This window comes from Urocampus carinirostris, chromosome 10, assembly GCF_059441175.1.
Source record: "Urocampus carinirostris isolate Australia breed hairy pipefish chromosome 10, RoL_Ucar_1.0, whole genome shotgun sequence".
NCBI classification, from domain to species: Eukaryota; Metazoa; Chordata; class Actinopteri; order Syngnathiformes; family Syngnathidae; genus Urocampus; species Urocampus carinirostris.
This window is the reverse complement of record NC_142358.1, coordinates 24,476,706-24,483,289: the sequence shown is the minus strand read 5'-3', so window position 1 is coordinate 24,483,289 and position 6,584 is coordinate 24,476,706.

The following is a 6,584-nucleotide window of genomic DNA, read 5'->3' as shown; positions in this document are numbered from 1 at the left end:
AATAGTTATCCTACGCAGATTGTCCAACCTCACCTGTGTATGCCTGCAGGTCATCATATGTGATCATGGACCTCTTAGTTGCTTCTCTCGTTACTTGTTCTCTTTGTTTTGGCTTAAAGTTTACAGCAGGGCCATTTCATGAGTACATTTGGCTGGGAGATAAAATAGGAGTCGAGTGATTATCAATTGAAGAGTTACACGCAGAGTTGTTTGTTACTTTGCGACACCAAGACATTTCTGAATATTCGATTGGTTTGGTCCAGTATATATGGGTCACAATTTTCACTCCAAATTAAATACTAGGTCACACCAACAGACCCCACTTTGGTTGTAAACTGCTAAATAATCCTGTATATGGAATCTCACAAAGCATTTTATCTTCATGGTTCATACACTTTCAAATAAAAAGCCGCACAAGTTTTAAATACCTAAAGCACCTAGAGCAATTTGATTGGGTGAGTGGTAGGAATAGGCGGAGCTATGCACAGGACAGGCCGTGCTCACTCCTTAACTCAGCAACATTTGCACTGAACCTAAAAACGTTGGTATCCCCATCTGCAGTATTTTGTGACATTTTGACAATATAACGCTGCTTGCATCTTGTTTTCAAACCATTATTTAAGTAACTGTGGCGGGAGACACATTTAAATGGCATATTTATATTGATATGAGACACAGACTCTGGCTTAGTTATTATTTTAGAAATTTCATCAAATCAGCAAACGTCACACAATGAAATAGAATACTCTGAATTAATTGTATGGAGAGCGGGTTTGGCGGTTTTGTTGAATTTTGTCCTCAAATATATGGTGTGGCTTCCCCGAAAAAACAAAAACTTTTATAACTCTTAGGGTCAAAAAGGTTCCCGACCCCTGGTTTGATGGGACATCCAGGTCTTAATAGGTTTGCTGTGGTTTAATGCTCTCTCTATTCTTATATTATTGATCGCACAGTGTTCCAGGAGATATGTAAATTTTTTGAAATCTTCTTTTATTCCATTTGTTCTTTGAACATTTCCACAACTTTATGCTAGACCTGTCTGGAGTGTTTTTTGGTCTTCATAATGCGGTCTGATGTAGTGTCATGGACCTCTGAGCCCATCACTGAACGGTTGCCAGTCCCTACGATTGATTGCAGATATACTTAGCCGTCTTCATCATAAGAGATACCTTGCCGGTTCGATCAACACACCGCACAGCAAGAAATCGTTACGGTGAAAACTGTTCATTCAACTGCTGTCCGCTAGGGTGCTTTTGCCGTCCATCATGGCACTCGTCCCTCTGGGGAATGCGTCACGTGCAAGGGGTCAATATTTTGGCAACACCTAATTTTCAGTTATTTGTTGTAAATATAATATAAAATGTGGAAATAATTTGCTTGTACTTCACAATTGCCTCACAATTGTTGATTCTTAGAAAATGATTTCAGTTTTTTAGCTTAACGTGATGAAGCCTGAAATGTAGCAATATGACAACATGTTTTTTGGAGGGCCAATACATTTCGCTAGGCACTGTTAAAACTCAAAATTGGAATCCTATGTTTTCTTCTACTAAAGGCTCCTCCTAATGCCAGAACTCCAGTTTCACACACCCAATTTTCTAGCCTCAAACTTTGGCGATGGAAACGGTACGAGTATCCGTGGTTCGGTGCATGCCTTGGAAGGTGCGAGTAGGGCATCAAATCCTAATGTCAACTTTGCCGTCATGTCAGGCAATCGGACTGCAACACACGAACACACCAATGCCTTCAACCAATATGATGTTGACCTCTTGCGTGCTGCGTTCAATGTCCCAGCAGTGAAAATATTTGGGTGAGGGAAAGCTTGAAAGTCTTCTCTGTATTTTCTTGGACAAAGAGAACATGTACATATACCTTTTTATTTTTTTATTTCTTTGCTTTGTAGATTTTGTTTAACCATAACGTAGGAGTATAATGTGGGTATTTACCTTTAAAATCATGTTAATGGTAATCAAATGACTTTGTTAACTTAATGCGAGTCGTGTGTCAAACGTTCTACATTTCATTTTGCTGCCTATATGTTAGCGGGGTGAAATATTTTCTTTGTAACTTAAAGGGGAGCTCCCGGTTAGCTAACGGACCGGGTATGATTAATGCACAAGAAGGGAAAGTGGAATATTCTGTAAAGGATCCGGTTAGTCAGGCCCTTGCCTGTTGGGTGTGGTTAACATGACTACCAGTTTGAAAGGTTTAGGTCAGCCATGTCAAACATACAGCCTGCAGGCCGGATCCAGACCGTTGGATGATTAAATCCGTTCTGCCATAAATTTATAAGTATGTCATAAAAAGAAGTATGTCTCATGGTCATTTTTATCAAAATATATAATATTTTTAAAAACAAATGCAAAGCCAATGCTCTCTTTAGTCACGAGAGGGCAGGGGTTGTGTTTGTATAGCATGTTGAATTAGTTCAGGTGCAAAACTGCATTCACTCAACTGTTAAACCAGTCAAAACATTCAATGTCAAAAAATGAAATCTATATTTGTAATTGTTTGTGAATCAATGTGTTGTTTAGAAAAGATCCCTTGTCATTCGCGATTATAATATGTGGCATAGGTTACTAATTTAGGTTGAATGATCAACCATAATACTGAAATACAAAACTACAAATTTGGCGTTGACATTTTTTTACTGATCTGGCCCCCCTAAGAACAGAAAGTCTGGATCTGGCCCCAGAGCTAAAGTGAGTTTGACATCCCTGGTTTAGATCAACAAAAGCCAGTTTAGGCTTTTTCCCTTCATTTTTTTCAGGAAAACGCTTGTAATTTAAATTTGATTTTTTTTTTTTTTTTGTTAGAATTGGTTTTTGTTTAATTTTCTGTTAAAGGGACATTGTGTAATTGGTGATCGCTAGATGTATCTATACTGTGTTGTGTATACAAAGCACAGAGACTTAAAGTGAACAAACCGCATTATTTTTGTCCTTTTTTTAAATTTTATTTTATTTTTTCCCAACCGGTCACGAGTTTCTAAGTTTTTGGGCTACTTTTAGCCCCAAAATGGCAGAAAATAAAGTTCACGCTAAGTAAGTCTCATCTTACATTTAAAAAATACAAATTTATTTACGTTTGAGTATCACATAACAAAACAACAAAAACTTGTTATATGTTCATGTATTTTCGCTTATTCAATATTGGCTGTTTTTTTTAGTAGGCACTAAAAATACACAATGTCCCCTTTATATTATGTTTTTAATGCAGATCATTTCAACATCCATTTATTAAAAAATATATATATATATTTTTTTTTTGCAATTTTTTTTTCCCGGTTTATTTTTCAAGTGAATTTTTGCCCTGGTTTGGGGTTTTTTTGTTTATTTTTTTTGTATCCAGGCCATTGTTTGCAATGATTTTTATTTCTAGACTAATTTATATTTTTTTCTTAGTTAATGGGTTGTGTTGTGGGCACTGCTTTTACCGTCATCCTAACAGGACTTTGATTACATCCTAAAAAGGTCATTGAATGCATTATGTCCAGCAAAATGATACATTTTCAGCATCTCTGGCTGGGAGACATGAGGTGCAATGGTTTGTCCTGATTACACATGGACAAATCTATGAACAGAATTGCAGTGAGTTGACATAGTCCACATTCTGGGAACTGCATCATGCAAATCCGTAATAAATGCCTTTAGTGCCGGCAACAGCAATGCTTCGAGCTCGGCCCCTCAATGCGCATTGAGATGCATGTTCCTACACTGGCTGTGCATGAAGCTGTACTAAAGGTGTACTGGAATAGTTTATTTGACAACATTGAAATGAATTTAACTCTGCTTGTATGCAGCTTTTGAAACCAGTTTTAGCATATAACGTTTGGGTGCTTTTCAAAGTGTTAAAGTCCTGAGCCGAATAAGAATAAAGAAAAAAGTTTCATTGCCGTTTTTTGGGCAACACAACAAATGGCTGTATTTGTTTTACTGTTGGAGAATTTGAACATTAGAGAAAAGGTGATCATATTAGAATTACTTTTATTTTTATTGACAATATAGAAAACAAAGTTTAATACTGGATTATATATGGTAATCCAGGATAAACACATTTTCAAGGGAGAAAAATAAGACAAAAAATAATGTTAAGATAAACAGGCACAAACAAGTCAAGTCATCTATATTTGTATAACCCTTTATCACAAAGATTCTCAAAGGGCTGCACAGACCACATATTGCAAACCACAGACTATTATGACACCATCATCCCCTGATCTAAAACCTACATGAGGGCAAATAATACACAGATATTGTCAACCTAAAATATAGGTTATTCATATGCTATAGAATAGGAGTGTGTTTTAAGCTTAAATTTAAACATTTCCACTGAGGTTGCAGATCAAATCTCAGGGGGAAAAGCATTCCACAGCACCAGGGCCCGAATGGTGAACGCTCTCGAACCTGCGGATCTCTTCTTGACTTCTTGAGTATATAAAAAGTAAAAAAAACATGTAATCTGCAGCCACCTACTTTACAATTAATTGGCTGATCAGTGAAAGAAAGCAACACTATGCTTTTTGCAAAGATAAAATTGCACGCTGGTTGGTATACACCCCTTTATAGGAACTGTGAGTATTACTGTATTTTACCACCGTCTACCGCTGTATGGTGTAGTTCAACTGAAAGTGTGTGCTATTTAAAATGACAACATTCCCAGATGTTGTGTGTCCAGGTGCACAAATCACAATTTTAAAAACATATTTTGGGGGCAATTCCAAGAGGAATCAGACATTTTCAAAAGCACCATAGAAGCCTGTGGCTGCAATCCATTAAAATAACTGACTGGACCAACTTAACTCTGTTTATGAAGCCCTTTAAAACAGCCAAATCTGAAGACAAAGTGCTGTCCACAAATAAAACATAGTCAACCCAAAAAACTTAGCAAGCACAGGGAGAACATGCAAACATTGCACAGGGAGGCTGGTATGATTTGAACCCATGACCTCAGAACTGTGCCGCGGGTCCCAGATTACACTGGTTACCACACAATATTTATGAAGTGGCCTATGTCTCACCCACTAGGTTCTCTTCAGTGTTGTGCTCGTTACTTTAGAAAAGTAATTATTTATATAGTAACTCACTACCGCTCCCAAAACGTAACCCAGTTAGTAACTGAGTTACTCTATAGTGAAAGTAACTAATTACTAGGGAAAGTAACTATTCATGTTACTTTAAAAATAAGTTATATTTCAAAGAATTTGACATTTTCTCAGCAGTATTTGAGTCGGTTGAGTATAGAAGAACAGTTAGTTTTGTTATAGAACCTTGTGATATTTATTGCTTCTCACCAGCAACATAGAATAGAATATACCTTTATTGTCATTGTTACAAAATCTTCCGAATGAGGTCCCCCGCAAAAAAAACACGGAAAACAGTATAATAAAATAACAATCAGCAGTTAATAATATAGAGTAAGTTTAATAAATCAAATCGAACTGGAATATTCCTTTGAAGAGATGGGAATTCCAACTCTTTTTAGAGAACCGCCTTTTTCGGCTTGACTCACTAACTCCCAAATGACTCGTTTGGTTGTTTTGTTGTTTAATCCGTATATTACCATTTATTATTATTATTATTATTATTATTTAGAATGAAATAAAAGGGGAAAAAATAAAGAAATGTGAATACTTACACGTTAACACTGAAAAACACAAGAAGCATAAATTTAAATATGTACAAATATACAAAGAAAATAATAAAACACAAAATAACTTTTTTATACTCTAAAAATGCAAAGTCAACAGAAGAGAATCGCTAAAAAAATGCATTTTGACCAATCACGAGAGAAAAATAGCGTCTCAAACGAAACCGGCTCCCGATTGGTGGGTAGCCCATTTCCAAAATAAGGCTTATAGAGCCGTATCGTTTGCGAACGACATGGGTCGGTTGCCTCATTCACCCATTAGCCCTTTCTTTTGTTGCTTTAGTAAAAAATGTATTAGTAATTGCTATCTAACTGTATAATAGTAGCTATTTTGAATGGTAACATGATCCAAGAAGAAAACTCGGAGAAGAGCAAAAAATTGCGCTGCTGAAAACAGTGAGGTGAGCAGGGAAACGCCACCGTTGGCGTTCTGCAGCCAAAGTAACTCACCGCTTTTGACCATCAGTAACGATATCGGCGTTGTAACGGCAAAAAAATTAATTAGTTTAGGAAAAATAACGCTTTTAGTCCCAACACTGGTTCTGTTAAAAAAAAACATTGTGTACTGGAATGGGACAGCACTGTGGCACAGTGGTTAGCGTATGCGGCACAGTTCTGTGGTCATGAGATCGGACCTCTTGTGTGGAGTTTGCATGTTCTCCCCGTGCTTGCGTGGGTTTCCTCCCACATGTTAGGTTAATTGGCCGGTTGAAATTGTCCCTACGTGTAGACGAGCGGGTTAGTCTTCTCTCTCTGTGTACCCTGTGACTGGCTGGCAACCAGTTCAGGGTGTCCTCTCCCCACTTATTGAAAATGACTCCAGCACCCCCGCTACTCTACTGAGGATAAGCGGTACAGATAATAATGGATCGATGGATAATGGATGTGTTGGAATGGGGCGGTGTGAACCTCTCTTCTTGAACCCATTCACTGAT